Source organism: Xenopus tropicalis, chromosome 6 (assembly GCF_000004195.4).
Source record: "Xenopus tropicalis strain Nigerian chromosome 6, UCB_Xtro_10.0, whole genome shotgun sequence".
Taxonomy (NCBI): Eukaryota; Metazoa; Chordata; class Amphibia; order Anura; family Pipidae; genus Xenopus; species Xenopus tropicalis.
In genome coordinates, this window is record NC_030682.2 from 19,572,963 (window position 1) to 19,594,697 (window position 21,735).

The window sequence follows — 21,735 nt, forward strand, 5'->3', positions numbered from 1 at the left end:
TTTTTAAGATAATAATAACCACTGTATAAGAGACAACAAGGATACTAGACATCACGTCAGAGTTCTTTGACCTAAGGTGGCTTGTAATATATTCTCATTTCAAGTAGGATTTCAGCGAAGATGACAGCATCTTCTAGAACAGTGATCCCCAACCAGTGGTTCATGAGTAACATGTTGCTCCCCAACCCCTTTGATGTTGCTCCCAGTGACCCCAAAGTAGGTGCCATTTTTACATTTCTGGCTTGGAGACAAGTTTTGGAAGCCCAGAGACACAGTTTTACCCCAAGCAGAGCCTCCTACAGGCCAGCAGGCCACATGGGGCTACCAAATAGCCAATCACAGCCCTTATTTGGCATCCCCAAAGAACTTTTTTCATGTTTGTGTGGCTCCCCAACACTTTTTATATCTAAATGTGGCTCAGGGGTAAAAACAGGTCCCTGCTCTAGAAAGACTGCCCTCCCAAATAAACTCAACTGACATCCCTATGCCATGGGGCAAACCATGTATACCATTGTTCCTGAAGCACTACAATGGCTCCCTACACTACCAGCCACCATGGAACTTTACACAAGAAAAGTTCTCTATGCCCAATGTCAACATAAAGAGACTAAGCTTTAAAAGCATCCATCCTGCAATTATATAGATGCAAGCGTGCTAAAAGTGAATAAATGTTCCACTGACTGAAACCTGCTTTCATTAACCATCATTTGGCCTTTTGTGACTATATAGATGCATCCTATACAAATGCTTTAAAGTATTTGTTACAAGTGCACTGTAAAGGAAGAAAAAGAGGAAAATGGCATATGCAATAATGACATCTAGATAAAAAAAAACTTCTTGTACTTGGCAATTATCAGTAATGAGTTAATTTACCTTATCAGACAATAGCTATTCTGCATTCTCGCTAATGTACACTGTCAGAAATAGATACTTCACAATGAACAACAATAATTAGGCAGATGGGCACCAACTATTTGCCAAACTGGAATTTGTTCTGTTTTTTTTTTTTGAATTTCAGTACATTTAGCATTTTAGATTCTAATTACTATTCAGAAGCTCCGTCTCGTGTTGTGAGTTTCCTCCGAATTGTTCAGAATTAATATACAGTACACAATAGAATGGCTATAATTGCTCATCATAACTGACACCTAGAAAGTAATGCATTCAATGGAGATTCGTTCCACATACCAACTGGATGAGCCACGATACAAACTTGCCATTGAATATTTCAGTCCTAGTATTGTATGGCCTACACGCATTGTAGGCTTCTGGATCCTGACAAAGTATTTTTCATTGCTGTTTAAAAGGTGTTTCTTTAAATTTGACACAGGATTCCCCCCTTCCCATTAAAGGAATGGTTAAATTAAAAACAGATGAAGTAGCTGAAAATATGGCAGGGGGAATAAGGTATACAAGGAGGGCCATTGGAATATCTCTAGATGTTTCTCTGGCATGGAAATGATCAAGCATCCCATAATTATGAATGTGGCTAGTGATGAGCGAAATGGCGGAATATGAGAAAAATGGGCAAAATGTCGCTCTTAGTTGGGATCAAGTACAGGTACTGTTTTATTATTACAGAGAAAAGGGAATCATTTAACCATTAAATAAACCCAATAGGGCTGTTCTGTCCCAATAAGGGGTAATTATATCTTAGTTGGGATCAAGTACAGGTACTGTTTTATTATTACAGAGAAAAGGGAATCATTTAACCATTAAATAAACCCAATAGGATTGTTCTGCCCCCAATAAGGGGTAATTATATCTTATTTGGGATCAAGTACAGGTACTGTTTTATTATTACAGAGAAAAGGGAATCATTTAACCATTAAATAAACCCAATAGGGCTGTTCTGCCCCCAATAAGGGGTAATTATATCTTAGTTGGGATCAAGTACAGGTACTGTTTTATTATTACAGAGAAAAGGGAATCATTTAACCATTAAATAAACCCAATAGGGCTGTTCTGCCCCAATAAGGGGTAATTATATCTTAGTTGGGATCAAGTACAGGTACTGTTTTATTATTACAGAGAAAAGGGAATCATTTAACCATTAAATAAACCCAATAGGGCTGTTCTGCCCCCAATAAGGGGTAATTATATCTTATTTGGGATCAAGTACAGGTACTGTTTTATTATTACAGAGAAAAGGGAATCATTTAACCATTAAATAAACCCAATAGGGCTGTTCTGCCCCCAATAAGGGGTAATTATATCTTAGTTGGGATCAAGTACAGGTACTGTTTTATTATTACAGAGAAAAGGGAATCATTTAACCATTAAATAAACCCAATAGGGCTGTTCTGCCCCCAATAAGGGGTAATTATATCTTAGTTGGGATCAAGTACAGGTACTGTTTTATTATTACACAGAAAAGGGAATCATTTAACCATTAAATAAACCCAATAGGGCTGTTCTGTACAGAGAAAAGGGGAATCATTTTTAAAACTTGGAATTATTTGCTTATAATGAAGTCTATGGGTGATGGCCTTTTCGTAATTCGAAACTTTCTGGATAAATGGATTCCAGATAAGGGATCCCATACCTGTATTCCAGGTATCTTTGCCTTTGAAAATAATTAGCATTAGTATAACAGATAACTGGTCACTCAGGCAAAATGAGCTTTAAGCCTATTGCCATCGTCATGCATTTTAATGGCTGACATTTAATCCAGCCTCCGCTGAGTTTATTAAATTACAAACCAGAAATATAATAAAACATTCAGTAATCGTCGGAGGTGCCACTTGCAATCTAAAACAAAAAGCGCGCTTAGCTACAAGGTGCAAATGAAAGCAACCATTAACGTGCTGAATCATTGCTATTTTTCTCTCCGTCTTAGGTGCTAAAGAAATCCGACGGCGTTTTATTACTTGCTTAACAATATAAATGTAAACAGGAATTTAGCAAGGCAAGGCTTGGCAGCTGTACATCCTGCCTACAATATAATGGCCCACTCAGCTCTTTTCAAATAAAGGGCCATTTCCAAAAATGAAAAACCCATTACGTTGTGAAATATTAGTTCTTTATTACTTCTCGAAAACAGCGATGTGAGTAATAAGGTACAACGCGGCATGTAGGAGTCTGATACGAGAAAGCCTAGACGCGTGTTATTTTCTCTATTGGGTTTAAGTAAAATCAATCCAAAATCTAGTTGAGCCTAGTCAAATTAGATCAAAAATGACTTAATTTACTTTAAACAATATTCTCTTTCTGCCGATGCATGGCCCGCAGACAAACAGAGACTGCAATACCTCATCTCATTATGAGTTTATGTGCACCTTCGTAAGGATAATACCATCAAATGAATTTTCCAAGTGATCTGCTTCAATTCTCTGTTGAAAACACAGATTACTAAGAATTTGATTTTATGAGTCTCTTCTGTTTTGCAGCTCATAAAAATGAGTGCAGTATAATCCAATTCAATCCAGCTTTTCTCTGCTTGTTCTAACAAATACAGGGACATCTTTGTGGAATGGAATAAATAAGACTCCCGTATTCCATTTCAGAGCTGTGAAAATGATACTTATTGCACATGTGTTGTTTCTCAAACACGTCTTGCAAGATGCAATTATGTAGACTGTACCTACGGTAGGGATGGAAATTAAGTTTCTTGTATAGGAGATCCCACAACCGATGCAAAAAGCCCTATGGATATGAATAAGTTACATTTCAAGGTTGCTCCCTATTTCTAGGACATTCCCAGCACCAACGTGCTTATTTCTGCTCTCTTTCTATACATGTACAGGTATATAAGCACCACCTCGACCATGCAAGGTGTTTATAGGGCACCTATCAGGGCCACATTGTTTCCTCCACTGGTGCGAACAGATACAGCCCAAACTCTGGGTAAGGGAAACAATACTATTTTTCTGAAAAAATGCCCCCGCCAGTGTTATGCCACCCACTCCGGGAGGAAGCGGTGTGGGTTGTCGTTCTGGGACACAAATGCAAATTAAGCTTAGTGGCCCAGATTGCTGATTATGAGCATTAAGTTGAAGAAACATGGCCCCCCGCATTGGGAGCTCCCGAAAGTGTTGGTGCTCTAAAATATGTTAAATAGAGAGTGCATATTAACCCAGTTTATTAAAGTAACTATATCCAAACATGCTCCTGCACTTCTAAATAGTTGCCAGTGTGGCCATCCTGCTACTTCTGATGAATGGTAGGCAACTGGGCCTATAACTACTGGGATCCTGGATCTTCGGGTCAGGGTCGGACCAAGCTGACCGGGCGCCCTAGGCAACCCGGTCGGCCACCTCCTAGGCAGCTGCTTCTTCTGCCTACCACTAGTTCCGGCCCTGCTTGGGGTAGCCCCAGAATTTGCACAGTAGGCTGCATCAACTGGCACACCGGGCAACTCAGACCTGGCAAAGCTCTTTTATCTTTATATGATTTTTAGATGAAAAACAAGTGACAATAAAAAGGGGAAAAAATTTGGTATAAAAAAAGGCAATCCTGCCATATATCGACTTAATTGTTGGCCTTGAATGTTTATTTTTTTTAAACTATTCTTTTGGTGAAATATGTCCCTAAGGATCCTTTATCTCCTGTGGGAGGCTAAAAAAAATTATTTTTGGTCATATTCTAGGGCTGTTGAAGCATAAAATATGTGAATTTTATTTATCTGGAATCCCCAGCAGAATAAAACATTGTCCTTTGATAAGCCCAGTTATTTCATTCTCATTTTTGTTTTTAATTAATAAACATTCCAGTTGCTCTGAGCTCAACCCGCTCAAGGTGAGGCAAGGCTGCGCCATGAACTGGAGCCAATACTTGTTATAAATATATCATCACCAGATAATGAACATGAAACAATAACATTTAATATAATTAGCGGGACATCATCCCACATAATGCAGTTTTATTGTTCGTCGGGAGAGCTGCCAGTTCAAGAAACGGACAATTGGCCACAGAGGCATTGTTAAGTGCCTCTAAGGTTATGGATTATGCCAGACTGTACTTGTACGTTTATAAATCACCAAACCCTCACTCCCGTAGAACACTAGTCTTTAATTATTCTTAAGGTGTGAATAGTTTAATGGCAATTACAGGCAAAAAATGAAACTTGATAATATATGTTAAAATCACTTAGAGGCTCATTTGCCTTTTTATGCCTCTGTCTGTGCAATTCTATAAGACACAACATGATATTTTACTTTGATGGCATGTAATAAACAATAAATATTTCCAACTTATTATTTGTTATCAGTGGCATCCTACAGTATGGCAGAAGGTATGCACACAGGCTCAATGACTGGGCAATGGCTAAGGGAATGCTGTTGGTTGGGGCACATGACTTCATTGCCTGATTCATTGCCAGTTAAGTCCACCCAGACCTCTCTCCCACCCTGTCCTCAGAATTGTTTTCATCTTTCCCAGCTCAGAAATTCTTATGAAGGACATGGCTGGTCTTGTTTGTTCACAACTATAAGCTGCAAAGTAAAAGTAGAAAGAGATTCCAAGAGAAGATTACAGGAAGCCTATGAAGAACTCCAAGATGGAAGATGGATTTTATCTTCCTAGCATTTTGGCAGGGCTGTCTTTGGGCAGCTTGGGCAACTTCTGTATACACCAACAGGCAAACACAACGTTCTACTCTGCAGCTGGAGCCTAGTCACTCTTTGTTGCCATGTGTACTCATTTCTGATTAGCCCCTGCTGCACAGAGTAGGCACTATGGCTGCTAATGGTGTTGATTTCAATAGAATGTGATCTTTAGTTGTGAGTTGTGGTTGGTAAAATTGCAGCTTCTACATCCTAATTGGTAAAATATACAACACAAGTTTTTGTGGTTAAGCTATAAATCTAACTCGCTAATTTCTATTTGTAGTGTTTGGTCTGAACACTACAAGATCTTTAGCAAAAACGGAATACAATCAAATTAAGAAAACCTAAATAGAAATTAAGACCTAAATAGAAATTGGCTAAATGGTCATTATCTATCATTTGGATTTGCCATCAATAAACCTTCAACATGAGGTCTCTTGAGTATCATTATAATCCTCAGACTTAATATTTTATATTAAAATTTCAAATCATGTTTTTTTGCTGTGAAAAACCACAATCTAAAATGTTTTTCAAATTCAAATTTTCATTACTTATGAATGCAAAAATTCTCATACATATGATTACACATTTCAGCAGCTCAAGCTATTTTTCTTTTTGAGTGTTTGTTCCACAACTTTACACAACTGAGTATTTGTGATCCATATGTTTTGTAGATATGTCAGCGATTCTAAAAAAAAATTAACAATTTGTCTTTTTAGAATAAAACTCGAATGAATATGAAAATGAATATTGGCATCGCCTAGTTTAAGGCCTAATGTTTTCCCATTCAATCTTCATGTATATACTAGTGTTGTGATACCCAACCAGTGGCTCGGGAGCAACATGCTGCTCACCACCACCTTTGATGTTGCTCCCAATGCCCTCAGAGTAGTTGCCCATTTTAATTCTCTGGTTTGGAGACAAATTTTGGAAGCACCAAGACACATTTTTACCCCAAGCAGATCCACTGGTGGGCTATAGCAGGCCACATGGGGCTATTAAATAGCCATAACAACTATGCTTAATTGGTATCCCCAAAGACCTTTTTATGCTTATGTGGCTCACCAACACTTTTTACATCTGAGTGTGACTCAGTGGGACCTGAGAGTGGTTTCTTGAAGCTCTAATGTGGTGGAGCCATCAGGGAATATGTGGGAAACAACTGCACAACATCTCCAACCTAAAGTATTGTTTGTAGAATTGGGTAGAACCAGGCAATGAAACTGGAAATCCATAAAGGGATTCTTTTGGCCTAGCAGCCCCATCAAACATGTTTCTTCATATAGTTTCTCATATAACAACCACTAAATTATAGCAGTGTATATTGATAATCGACCCCTGGCACAGAAGTTGGATAGCCGTGTGCTCCTAATAATCAGCATAAGCAAATGCAAAATGAAAAGCCAAAAATAAAGGCCAATCCCAACAAATAAAACAAGGCGACTGATGTCTCACACTTGACTGCTTCGTACCGCAGGCTACAAGTTAGACTTCAGTGATACAATAAAAGTGGAATTGAAAGACAGAAAGTAATTTTAATAAAAGTTAGACATGAATTACATATGTTCTGTGCCATGTACCAGACACCCTTCCCTGGTGAGTGGATGAAACCTGAGGTACAACAGGCAGCCAGGCTTTTAAGAGATAAATGTGTCTCCAGACAGTGATGGTGCTTAAAGCATTTTGTACCTTACTCTGCGCATTGGAGGTTTCGTGCTTTCATGTGGTTGCTTTGTGGGAACAGAACTATAATTTTTCTTTACCGAGTGCTCTTGGTCTAACTCGCTCGCTGGAAGGAGTATTAATAGAAAAACAGCAGAGAGTTTTTAAGTGCAATACGTGACATTCGGTTACAGGAGGCAGCGGGCCCAGGAGTGCTTGAAAGGGAAGGTTGGAAGCGCGTCGGGTTAAAATGAAACTGATCTGAACTGATGCCAGAGAGTCTTCTAGTGATTTGACAATCTATTGTGCCAGATAACAACGTATCCTTGATGGAATGCAATAAGGGAAAACAGGTTATTTTTTCCACTTGAGCGTCTGAATAAAACATTTTTATTTTAGTGTCAATGAAGGGGAAAAAAGAAGTAGCAAGTGCTAAAATGTTGCAAGGCAGAACAATGAATTATCTTTCAGCTTGGAAACATCTGTCGGGAGGCGAGAACATGCATCAAATCCAAATGTTTTCAAAGCAGCGGAGTCATTGGGATTTCTGCATACCTGTGCATCAGGCTACATGCAACCATCAAGAGCAAAAGCTGATGAGGTTATAATGGGGGCTTTTCCACAACCAAAAACAACTGATATAAACCTGCAGATTGTTATTCATGGACCTGACATTACTAACAAGCAATGAACAGATCATGTTAATGGCACACAGGGAATGTAAAGGAACAAGGGATAATTTCACCCTGGACACAAGTACAAGAGCACTAAGTGGAGAAAAAGTTCTTTAAAAAGTTTTCTTTAAAAAGCATTGGGAGGGCCTGGTAGGCTTTTGCACCTAGCATCTAACTGCAAATCCATCAGGTGGCACAGCTACGTGGCTCCTCCCACCCCTCAAGAATAAAAGACTGTCAACTCAATGGCACTCAATGTGCCTTCTCCCATCCACCCCTTATGAATTCAATGATGGCAACGCTGTACTTAATGGCAGGGCCGAAACTAGGGGCAGGCAGAAAAGGTTCTTAGGGTGTAACACCAGGGCTGGAACTAGGGGTAGGCAAATGGGTACCTCTTCTGTCTGCCTACCCCTACTCTGTGCTCTCATCCCCCCCAACCAGCTTATTAATGGTCCTTGTCCCCCATGTGTAGTCATTGTGTGTGTGCTCGGGTTTCCCACATGTGCAGCAAGATATAGGGGCAGTGCGACTGCCAGCTTGCCTTGGGCACTCATTGCACTGGGACTGGCACTGCTCAATGGGGGGAAGTAAAAAAGCAAAAGTGATCTGTGCTCTATATTTTAAAAATGTATGACCAATTCTTATTCACTTTTGGCACACACTAAATCCGTGCCGCTCAGATTCAATAAATTCAACAGGAACTGGAACAATAATCTACATTCACTGTCCTGTATAACTCATGGATACATTCAGATTTGCAGCTGCAAAGCAGGTAGATCTCAGCATTTTATTGATTAGAAACAGCAAATACACACAGGGCTGTCACTTTAAGGACCTGGTTTGCACAATTTAAATACAAAAAAAAAAAGTTTTACTTTTCTTCTGAAGCTAACATGGTGAGCCACAGTCAAATGTAAAAAGACTTGGAGAGCAACACAAGCACTATAGTTCATGGAGGAGCCAAATAAGGGCTAAGATTGGCTATTAGGGGCCTCTATGCACACTATCAGCTTACAGGGGGCTTTATTTGGTAGGAAATCTTGTTTTTATTCAACCAAAACTTGCCCCCAAGTCAGGAATTCAAAAATAACTACCTGGTTTGGGGGCACTGAGAGCAACATCCAAGGGGTTGGGGAGCAACATGTTGCCCCAGAGCCACTGGTTGGGGATCACTGTTTTATAACATACCAAAACTTGCCCTTTAATGACAATGGATGGATATTGTAGGACAAAATGTCTCCTCATACTCTTAGGGGCAGATTTATCAATACACGAAAGCTGGGAGCGTTCATCCGAACGCTCCGAGCGCATCTTCACCGATTTTTTCGGGCCTGCGCGACTTTTCCGGAGAACCCGCACGACATTTTCGGACGCCCTCACGATGCTTTCACGAAGGATTCGGAGAGGCTCTGCCGCTGTTTGCAGTTGTTCGGTGCGAAAGTTTCGCCACTTTCGGATCCCCAATGCGATATTGTCGTGACTGGTACAAATTTTTCGGGGGCATTTTCGTGATGTTTGCGATCTTTAGAGGTTTCTTTAGAGGTTTCCGAGTTTTTCCCATTCGGGATTTGAACTCGTGTATTGATAAATCTGCCCCTTAGTTTCCTTGCCACTGCTAGGGCTGCTTGTGATTGGAGAACCTGTTTGTTAGCAATGAGTTCTCTTCATTGTTAATTTCTATGCCCCATGTGAACGCAATTTAATTACCAGTAATTAAACCTCCTAGAGGTGTCTTTCCTGTTGTCAAGGTATGAGAGCTCCAATAAAGGGGCCATTTTTAAAGATAAGATTAACATTTTCTTTAGCCCACAGGGAAACCAGAACCATGTATTATTCACTGTTTCCTACAAGATTAGTGGGGGGTTTCACTTATACCATATGTCTCATTTAAAGTGGTGAATTAGATCTTTAACCCCTAATTTGCCTGCACAGGTCTCTGTATCTACCAACTAATCAGCAACTGTGGCAGCTTTGGTGTTACCTATGAAACCCAGCCAGGTGTAGTGACTATCCTGAATGGGGCCCGTACCTTTGGGTGGCAGGCTTATACTGCATTCTAGTATTATATTTCTATCACTTCTCTGTTCAGAAGAAGCTTACTCAGATCTACCTATAGAGGGTGTAACCAGACCCTGCAGTTTGCAGAACCCCAGAACAGCAGCTATAGTATAGTGGGAATAGTATTTAGGCAATGGGAAGTAACAACTGGATATTGAATGATATCAGGGGAAGTAACTAAAACAATGGTATATATTTCCGATATTAAGGATCTAGAGCATTGGTTACTACTAATATAGGGTCAACAAACCTTCACCCTTTAGCTGTTCAACTCCAGAAATTCAATAAGAGTTGGAAAGCATCAGGTTGGATTAGAAATAACTTGTATTTCCTTGGGCACATGAGCACATAAACACATCCTCATACCCTCAGCTGTACCATTATGTACCATTTATGCCTACTCCCCACTTCTGCATTGTTGACCTTTCCTCATTGCTTGATATGTGACAGACATCAACTGAACCAAAGGTTCTACGGTTTTCTATTCCTCTTCTCAGACTACCCAACTTTCTCTCCATTAATCACTGAAAACCCCTCTTCAGTCAGAAGGCTGAAAATCTCTCCAGAGGTGAGTTTTTTTCCTAACAAGTTCTACCTGTAACTGATATAAAATGTGTTGTATAGAGAGAGATCTTTTAGGGCTTGTACAAAGCAAGGTACATGCTAGAAGAGGCTGGTGACAGAAATAGTTCTTAATTATAGAAAAATCATTCAGGTCTGGACTGGGAGTCAAAAGTACATTCCAAGGCATTCCAGTTATGAAAAGGCCCAAATGGCCCCCACCAGCCCACTAAATACTAGCTGTCTATGGCATCTTACAGCAGCCCCTCCTCTGGTGTTTTCCAGAATCCACAGATTGCCAGTCCAGGTCTGAATGCCTTTCTCCTGTGGGACTTGAAATTTACTTTATAATAGTCAGTAAGTTAGAACTGCCACGCTCAATAGCACCCAATCCCAGTCCCAGTATGCTAACTGATTGGTTCATTCAAATACCTCTACACGCTACTCTTGTCATGTACCATCATGTGAATCTGGCAACTCTCTGGGAACCATCTTTATTCATCACATACATAATAAAGGTAGCAACCCTAAACAGTATTATGCTTAGGAACCACATCTGAAACCCAGGGGTTTCTCTAGTGCAGTCAATCTTTATTTCTTGGTGTATTCAGTGCATATAGAACAGAAGAAAGGGCTGAATGATACAGTCTTTCATTGCAATAAATATAGTCAAATACTGTGCCCTTTAACCTTCTTTTCTGTTAGGCAACACATTTGAGTTTATAGATGACAAAAGTATTGGTGAGGACCAGCTGTTATCACATAAATTAGGGTGCAATGATGGTTAATAGACCAGGATGAAGGAGCCTATGGTGATTTTTCTTCTTTTATAGGAAGCCTTGAAATTTGACGTGAAAGTCTGCCAAGAATGGATGTGATCTTCAAGCCTGCCTAAATTTCAGCCAGATATTGGTTAGACAGGGAGTCCTGAGCACCCCCTACATGGGCTGATACGTTATTAACTGGGACAGCCTTTGTATGTACAGCTTTAGAGTATCCAAGGGACATGCCATCAGACTAGCCTTTAGTCAATCAAAACATCATTCAGAATGCTTGAACATTATTTGAGAACTTCTGACTACAATGTATACAGCAGCCAAACACCTGATTTTGCAACTACTTAAGTATCCAGTAACATAAGAGTTACAGATATATTCAAACATTATGCTAAGAGTTCTAGTGCTATGCTAGGACTTCTAACCTTCTAAGAACACCTGGAAAATTAAGATAGCATTTACCACACATTTCTGCCCCTAACTGACCTTCAGGCTAGGCTCCTCTGGAGTTTGCATGGGTAGAAGCCCTGGTGGGCCTCACGCACCCCAGTCCAACGCTCTGCATAATGCCCTACCAGTCATGATGAACAAAATTGTCTCACCAAGTCTACAGTTCCTATGGCAGTGACCATTGGTTTTGAATGGCAGCAAGCAATGACATCAGTGAGGCAGAGTGTATATAGCAAATCAAATTCAAGCGCTGCTACAGAATAAAAGTTTAAGCATTCACTTATTTACTATACACCTGATAAGCCAAAACTGTACAAAGCAAAAAGTTTCTTTGAAGTAACTATAAGAACATTCACAGTCCATGGTATCGGATGAAGCACTTCTCATATGAGTCTATGGGTCTATATGAATGGCAAAGCAATGCCAATCAACTTTGGTGCCTCCAGCCCGCAAAAGTGCTAAGTCTTGCCCTAAACTACAGTAGGTGCTCATTGCCAGAATGTGCTATAAATGTACTTACCTGTCCTGTACAGAGGCTCTTCTGTTCTATCCTTGGGGAGAAGCAGCTGATATATTTAGTTCCTTAGCAAAGTGTTATTTCCCAGTTCTCTCGCAGGCTGGATCAGATCCAATACAGATTCTTCCCCACTCAGGTATTGAAATTAGAGCATAGCAGGAAGGTCCAGGCTCGCTCTATGGCTATTCTCTTCAATCACAATGAATACCGTGTAACTGCTTTCTGCCCGGGGGACTGGTAATAGAATCAAACGAAGACAGAGAGCTTCCTGGGACAGCCCAGTCTCTGAATATTAACAGGACTTTTCCTTCATTTATGTCCCCTGTTCTGTGACATCATGCACGTTAAATGAGCAGCGCTGCCCACAATCAATAACCTTTATTTCAAGTGTCCCCAGGGATCTATTTGAGTCCTGTCAGTCCTCCCACAATGCATGATCATTGTCTCCGATGCTCTTTGTTTATAGTCCATATTCATTATGTGAATGTCAGATTCAGGGAGCAAATCACTCAAGGGCCATTCTGACCAGCAGCCCCAACCACCCAGCGTTATACAGCAGGACTCAATCTAACAGCAAGTTATTCAGTTACTATGTAGAGATAACAAAAATAAAAATATAAATGGCAGTTACTGGTACAGGTATGGGACCCATTATTCAGAAAGTTCTAAATTACAGAAAGGTTGTCTCCCATAGACTCCATTTTAATCAAATAATTCAAATTTTTTTTAAATGATTTCCCGTTTCTCTGTAATAATAAAATAGTTACCTGTGCTTGATCCCAACTAAGATATAATTACCCCTTATTGGGGGCAGAACAGCCCTATTGGGTTTATTTAATGGTTAAATGATTCCCTTTTCTCTGTAATAATAAAACAGTACATGTACTTGATCCCAACTAAGATATAATTACCCCTTATTGGGGGCAGAACAGCCCTATTGGGTTTATTTAATGGTTAAATGATTCCCTTTTCTCTGTAATAATAAAACAGTACCTGTACTTGATCCCAACTAAGATATAATTACCCCTTATTGGGGGCAGAACAGTCCTATTGGGTTTATTTAATGGTTAAATGATTCCCTTTTCTCTGTAATAATAAAACAGTACCTGTACTTGATCCCAACTAAGATATAATTACCCCTTATTGGGGGCAGAACAGTCCTATTGGGTTTATTTAATGGTTAAATGATTCCCTTTTCTCTGTAATAATAAAACAGTACCTGTACTTGATCCCAACTAAGATATAATTACCCCTTATTGGGGGCAGAACAGTCCTATTGGGTTTATTTAATGGTTAAATGATTCCCTTTTCTCTGTAATAATAAAACAGTACCTGTACTTGATCCCAACTAAGATATAATTACCCCTTATTGGGGGCAGAACAGTCCTATTGGGTTTATTTAATGGTTAAATGATTCCCTTTTCTCTGTAATAATAAAACAGTACCTGTACTTGATCCCAACTAAGATATAATTACCCCTTATTGGGGGCAGAACAGTCCTATTGGGTTTATTTAATGGTTAAATGATTCCCTTTTCTCTGTAATAATAAAACAGTACCTGTACTTGATCCCAACTAAGATATAATTACCCCTTATTGGGGCAGAACAGCCCTATTGGGTTTATTTAATGGTTAAATGATTCCCTTTTCTCTGTAATAATAAAACAGTACCTGTACTGGATCCCAACTAAGATATAATTACCCCTTATTGGGGGCAGAACAGCCCTATTGGGTTTATTTAATGGTTAAATGATTCCCCTTTCTCTGTAATAATACAACAGTACCTGTACTTGATCCCAACTAAGATATAATTAATCCTTATTGATGGCAGAACAATCCTATTAAGTTTAAATAATGATAAAATTATTTTTTAGTAGACTTAAGGAAAGTCCAAATTATGGAAGGATCCCTTATCCTGAAAACCCCAGGTCCCAAGCATTCTGTATGTAACAGGTCCCATAACTTTAGTACAGTATATATAAATTTAATATGATGTTCAACTGACTGTGGGGATAATTGTAGAAGCAGAACATCACTTGTGGTCACAAATCACCCCTTATAATATACTGTATAAAATATAGTTTTCCTGACCACTAGGGGTGCTGTTTTTTAACATGTTTGTGTGATATTCTACCATGCAAATCTAACTATATACTGTAGCTCATTGATCGGACAAGGGCCACAAGATGCATTGGAGGGTTGCATCCAGTTGGGCAAAGCTGATGTCCAAGTAAAAGAATAAAAAACAAAATAGTTATAGATTCATGTATTCTGTGGTATGCACAATAATTTATCTGTATAAGAAACTCAGTAGATAGAAGTCAGTGTAACATCTACGGCCAAGGGAATAAATGGAATGGTAAAGCATTGTTTTTATATGTTACTGAGCTATCCAAAATCTTTTGATTATCTGGAGATGGCATTTTTTGCTCTCTACCCCCAGCTACAAATAAGAAATCCCTGTATCATTAGTTCCTACTGCTTTCCCATGGAGGCTGCTATGTATTTGCTTGTGGGGAGAGTGACCTTTCCTGGGTTCTCATTACAGCCCCAAATAATCTTTATGTGGTTGCAATGACTGATGCTGTCCGGTGGTGACACGCAGGCTGCCGATTGAAGAACCAGTCGCTACTTTTCATCATGAGAATTTAAATGTTAAGTAAGTGCTTGTTAGTTTAAAGTGTTGCACTTGAGACAGTCATTAGGTCTCGCTGTTCAGAATACACCATGATTCACATCTTCACATCTTAAGTTTTTAGAAGCCTTGCTCTCCTGTCCAAAGGGAGGATCGCCTGAGCTTGGCCAAACATCAAGAATATGATGTAAAACATCTTATTTTCTCCCAGATATGTAACTCACGCAAGGCTGGATGTTCTCGTACCCCAAAAGAACAAGTGGCAACATCTCACTTTAGGGAAATCAGTGGTATCTCTGTAGAGTACGTGCACAATTCATACATAAAATGTACTTCGGGTAAGCAGAGTTTTTTTCTTTTTAATCTCGAACTTTTTTTTCACTCAGAATGACTTTAAAAATCATTTCAGTTTCAGAGAAAAACACTTTTATAACTATAAACTAACTACAAAGTACAATGCACTTCAGTGGTGTAACTACTCTGTGCCACCCCCTGCAAAAAATCTTAGGAGGGATGTGGCACAGATTAACAAACCCTATCTGGCCCCCCTCTGACTGTCTGTGACCACTGGCCTGCAAGCAAATAAATCCCCACTCACCACCCACTTTCTTACCTGAGAGCCAGCGGGGAGTGGACATTTATATACAACAGAGGAAGCAGACCCGTTGGTCCGAGCCCCCCATCCCCTTAGCCCCAGGGTCTGATTCCACTGATGCACTTACTAATGTTGGCCCCTATAACCCCTTTGTTTGGCAGAATAGAATGTAAAGTGTTGCTTTTCATGGCAAAAAGGTGCCCCAGGATGGAGCAAGGAACAGGTTGAGGGGAGGGGGCCATGAAAAGGCAAGGAAAGACCCGGGAAAATTGGGTTTATGAGACAGGGGGAGAAAGTAGTTAAATAACCAAATAAATGATTGGCCAAGGGGCGGGGGGGGGGGGGTTGTGTTTCAAACCAGGATGGGCCAGTAGAAAAAGCCCACCCTCCCTTGCTACCGTTATGGGGGATCAGGGAAGTTGCAGGGAGAAAGGAGGGGAAGAGGGGAGTCACAGCTAGAAAAGGGGGGACTATAGGAGTGGAAAGTTAGGTCTGAGGCTAGGGATTTTGGCCATAGACTAATGGTAAGTGGGGTGTGTGGTTGCCAGTTTAAAGGGGACGGCTAGCCTCAGGGACCCGATTGTGGGTGGGGGCAGGAGTAGCTCCCACAAAAATGAAGCCTTCAGTAGTATTGTTATTATCTTATTAAGTGATTCAGTGATGTTAGCATGTTATTGATATATTAGTATATTGACGTCAATGTTTTATGGTTTGTGAAGAAATTGGCTGCGGCCTTTTTCACAAAAAGTGAAATTAAATTTTCGCTGTGCCTGGTAGAATAAATATACAGTGCAGCTGTGCATGCCTATTCGCTGTGCCTGGTAGAATAAATATACAGTGCAGCTGTGCATTCCTATTCGCTGTGCCTGGTAGAATAAAATATACAGTGCAGCTGTGCATCCCTATTCGCTGTGCCTGGTAGAATAAATATACAGTGCAGCTGTGCATGCCTATTCGCTGTGCCTGGTAGAATAAATATACAGTGCAGCTGTGCATCCCTATTCGCTGTGCCTGGTAGAATAAAATATACAGTGCAGCTGTGCATCCCTATTCGCTGTGCCTGGTAGAATAAAATATACAGTGCAGCTCTGGGGAGAATTACCCAGTAGCATGTGTGCCTACCTTTACATGCTTTTAAGCTGGTTACACGTGTGTGGGGGGTGGAAAAACCTGTTTATAATAGGTTCACACAGCCCACTGAAATGCTCCATGAAAATTATGCCAGAATTCATCTCACAGTTCTGTGACCTGAATAAAACCAATCAGTCTGTGTCTTTGTGCCTCTCTGGTCACACATGTCCTCAATGGCTTCAGTTATGTGGATAATTTAGCGTAGTAAGCACATTATCCTTTATATCAGTAATGCTCGGCCCTCTCTTAGTGTTGTACAACTGTGTGCTATAAAACACATTAACCCTTTAGCTCCTTTGAAACTGTATTTTCCTGCTGGGAGTAGTCCAAAAATGTTGGATTTGGTGTGGCCCTATATTTTGTACCGAGTTTGCTGCCAAAGGCATATTATACTCATTCTTTCCGAAATCTCTTTTAAAGAACCACAATAGGAAAGTATTGTTTGTACAGGTATGGGACCTGTTATCCAGAATGCTCGGGACCTGGGGTTTTCCAGATAAGGGGTCATTCCGTAATTTGGATCTCCTCAATTTAAGTCATTTAAATACTGAATAAACCCAATAGGCTTGTTTTGCCTCCAGTAAGGGGTAATTATATCTTAGTTGGGATCAAGTACAGGTACTGTTTTATTATTACAGAGAAAAAGGGAATCATTTAACCATTAAATAAACCCAATAGGGCTGTTCTGCCCCAATAAGGGGTAATTATATCTTAGTTGGGATCAAGTACAGGTACTGTTTTATTATTATTACAGAGAAAAGGGAATCATTTTACCATTAAATAAACCCAATAGGGCTGTTCTGCCCCAATAAGGGGTAATTATATCTTAGTTGGGATCAAGTACAGGTACTGTTTTATTATTACAGAGAAAAGGGAATCATTTAACCATTAAATAAACCCAATAGGACTGTTCTGCCCCCAATAAGGGGTAATTATATCTTAGTTGGGATCAAGTACAAGGTGTTGTTTATTATTACAGGGAAAAGGGAACCATATATTTGCTTATAATGGAGTCTATGGGAGATGGCCTTTCCATAATTCGGAACTTTCCGGATAAGGGATCCCATACCTGTATGTGATTTATACTTTAATAGATACTTCTATAGGCTCATATTTGGAGCAGTAATGTGCCCAGGAGAAGGCTGGTGTTCGAGTCTGTAAAGGAAAGAGTTATATATAAAGGTTCCTACTGTCCCATTTAAGTTTATTTCCCATGTGTGAATACCATGTATATATAACCTGCATTGTCCTCTGAGCAGTTGATCTTGAGCAGTTCATTAGCACACAAATCAATGCGACAACGTGAAAATAAAACACATAATTGATCATACGTGTTATATGAGCTAACCTCTAAGCCATGTTCCCGGTGTTGAACATCACACTGAATTGCATGGCAGGAGTTTAATATGACTGTTAGCAATTAGCAGAGTGCATTGTTGATGTAAGGAAAATAAAATATGCCGTGAATTCGAAAGGATCAAGACCAGTATTATGTGCATTAATGCCCACTCCCGCGAGTACGGGCCTACTGGTCACGCTGAAATCAATCAACAACTGTGTCACCTTTCATTGGAATGCATCAAAACCCACCACATCAGCTAATGAAGAAACAAAGTTCCATCATTTGCTCCCTCACTACTTCCTGTTACAGTCAGAGCTGCATTACTTCCTGTCAGCTGATCTCTGAGGAAGCACACAGCCCATCACTAAATGGCGGCTCAAGGGATAGGATATAAAAGGGCAATATTTACTGATACTTTATATTATATAACTATATGTTGGATAAGTATTCATTTTGGGGGTATAGTTTATCTTTAAAAAAGAAATATAATTTAGTTGTACATAAAAGTTACAATAACCATGCAAGTGCACAGTCTTTTGATAAATTAACCCAAATTCCATTTATACTACTGCTTGCTCACAAGTTTGCTGCTATGTTTAATGTAAACGAGCAAACAGGCAACAGAAAGCTTGTGTGTTGAAACCTGTTAACAGTCATATTAAACCCCCAACTAAGATATAATAACCCCTTATTAGGGGCAGAACATCCTTATTGGGTTTATTTAATGGTTAAATGGTTCCATTTTCTCTGTAATAATAAAACAGTACCTGTACTTGATCCCAACTAAGATATAATTACCCCTTATTGGGGGCAGAACAGCCCTATTGGGTTTATTTAATGGTTAAATGATTCCCTTTTCTCTGTAATAATAAAACAGTACCTGTACTTGATCCCAACTAAGATATAATTACCCCTTATTGGGGGCAGAACAGCCCTATTGGGTTTATTTCATGGTTAAATGATTCCCTTTTCTCTGTAATAATAAAACAGTACCTGTACTTGATCCCAACTAAGATATAATTACCCCTTATTGGGGGCAGAACAGTCCTATTGGGTTTATTTAATGGTTAAATGATTCCCTTTTCTCTGTAATAATAAAACAGTACCTGTACTTGATCCCAACTAAGATATAATTACCCCTTATTGGGGGCAGAACAGCCCTATTGGGTTTATTTCATGGTTAAATGATTCCCTTTTCTCTGTAATAATAAAACAGTACCTGTACTTGATCCCAACTAAGATATAATTACCCCTTATTGGGGCAGAACAGCCCTATTGGGTTTATTTAATGGTTAAATGATTCCCTTTTCTCTGTAATAATAAAACAGTACCTGTACTTGATCCCAACTAAGATATAATTACCCCTTATTGGGGGCAGAACAGCCCTATTGGGTTTATTTCATGGTTAAATGATTCCCTTTTCTCTGTAATAATAAAACAGTACCTGTACTTGATCCCAACTAAGATATAATTACCCCTTATTGGGGGCAGAACAGTCCTATTGGGTTTATTTAATGGTTAAATGATTCCCTTTTCTCTGTAATAATAAAACAGTACCTGTACTTGATCCCAACTAAGATATAATTACCCCTTATTGGGGCAGAACAGTCCTATTGGGTTTATTTAATGGTTAAATGATTCCCTTTTCTCTGTAATAATAAAACAGTACCTGTACTTGATCCCAACTAAGATATAATTACCCCTTATTGGGGACAGAACAGCCCTATTGGGTTTATTTAATGGTTAAATGATTCCCTTTTCTCTGTAATAATAAAACAGTACCTGTACTTGATCCCAACTAAGATATAATTACCCCTTATTGGGGGCAGAACAGCCCTATTGGGTTTATTTAATGGTTAAATGATTCCCTTTTCTCTGTAATAATAAAACAGTACCTGTACTTGATCCCAACTAAGATATAATTACCCCTTATTGGGGGCAGAACAGTCCTATTGGGTTTATTTAATGGTTAAATGATTCCCTTTTCTCTGTAATAATAAAACAGTACCTGTACTTGATCCCAACTAAGATATAATTACCCCTTATTGGGGGCAGAACAGCCCTATTGGGTTTATTTCATGGTTAAATGATTCCCTTTTCTCTGTAATAATAAAACAGTACTTGTACTTGATCCCAACTAAGATATAATTACCCCTTATTGGGGGCAGAACAGCCCTATTGGGTTTATTTAATGGTTAAATGATTCCCTTTTCTCTGTAATAATAAAACAGTACCTGTACTTGATCCCAACTAAGATATAATTACCCCTTATTGGGGGCAGAACAGCCCTATTGGGTTTATTTAATGGTTAAATGATTCCCTTTTCTCTGTAATAATAAAACAGTACCTGTACTTGATCCCAACTAAGATTTAATTACCCCTTATTGGGGGCAAAACAATTGTATTGGGTTTATTTAATGGTTACTATTTTTTATTATTATTATTATATTTTTTAGTAGATGGAGATCCAAATGATGGAAAGACCCCTTATCCAGAAAAACTTTAGTTCCCAAGCATTTTGGATAACAGGCCCAATACCTGTACAACCACATTTTGAAGCACTCAATGAAATTCTTGCAACTATGTGTGTTTGGCTCCATAGAGAATAATGTGCTTTATTGTAATTATGGTATTTGTCTATCCAAAAAGCAGAGGAGGAATTGGATAATAAGGGGCACCTAGCAATGCAAAAATGCTTGGACCCCAATCCCTTGTTAAAACAAATCTAAATATATGTCCAACCTGCAATTGCCAGTTGTTGTAGCACAGCAACAGCTATAAGCCTCATATTGGATGTACTTGATTTATAAAGTAAGCTCTAGTAGCATCGAACAATTGTTTTACAATATATGCCTGTTTTATGCAAGCTTTTTTCCTCAGTGACCAGCCCTAAAGCTGGCCTTTCAAGATAAAGGGAGCAATGTAAGTTACCACAAGATCTAGTAACCCATAGCAACCAATCATTTGTCAGCCATCATTTTTTGCAATACGGTTTTGCATTAACCAATTGGCTTTTGCAACAAGATTGAATTTGAAAACAGCAGCATAAATATGTTTCTCGTTGACTTCCCGACAACATTTCCACATCTGCCGCTCATCCTTTCCCTCGCTATAATAGCGTGCCAGCCGCCATAAAACTATTCCAAATGCAAAGTGCTCTTTGAAGCATTTGATGAATCTAAGCAGGTCATGCCCCAAGACTGTTCATTTATTGTTCATGTAAATACCGGCCAAGTGTTCGCTGCGACGGCAGTCCCACGCCCAGTGCATCGGTGATTACAAAATGCACAGATGGGAGTCGCGTCTTTTTTTTTTTTCTTTCCTTGTTCCATATGATAGAACTCAACACATCTGGTAGACTATGAAAAGCATCATTCCACTAATTTGTTTGTCAGTATCTATTGAGAGGACTATCTGTCATTCTGTCGCGTTTTGGTTGCCCTGAGATGCTTGAAGACAAGGCTAGTTACAAATTGTACCGGCTGGTCACTAGGGAGCTTTTTCTAAAACCACCAGCTGTTCAGAGTAGGACAAATTGTACTTGTGCCACGACAAGCCAACACTGCACTGTGATCAGTCCCCATACAGACAGACTCACTGCTAGGAGAAAATCAGAAAGGGAGTCTGCTCAGCCAAATAGGTGCTTAGCATCATGTTACTTGGTGTCATATAGATACCACTTTATTCTTCTCAAGTCTGGGTTTCATATCTTGCTTGTACCACTTACAAGTGTGTTATCATTTCCCCACATTAAGGGGGCCATTTACTAGGGGGCTGTTTTACTAA

At 39.4% G+C, this 21,735-nt stretch overlaps 1 protein-coding gene across 2 annotated transcripts in view; it reads right to left on the reverse strand.

Annotated features, from left to right (window-relative positions):
* adarb2 (adenosine deaminase, RNA-specific, B2 (inactive)) overlaps positions 1-21,735 on the reverse strand; it is a 401,728-nt gene that overhangs the window by 140,722 nt on the left and 239,271 nt on the right. The window contains exon 1 of one of the 2 annotated variants that reach the window (XM_031903942.1): positions 12,251-12,489. The exons of the other annotated variant lie outside the window; for it this stretch is intronic. The gene's annotated coding sequence lies outside the window, so the exon portion shown is untranslated. Of the gene's footprint in view, positions 1-12,250; positions 12,490-21,735 lie in introns of those variants that run through there. 2 annotated transcript variants of the gene reach the window in all.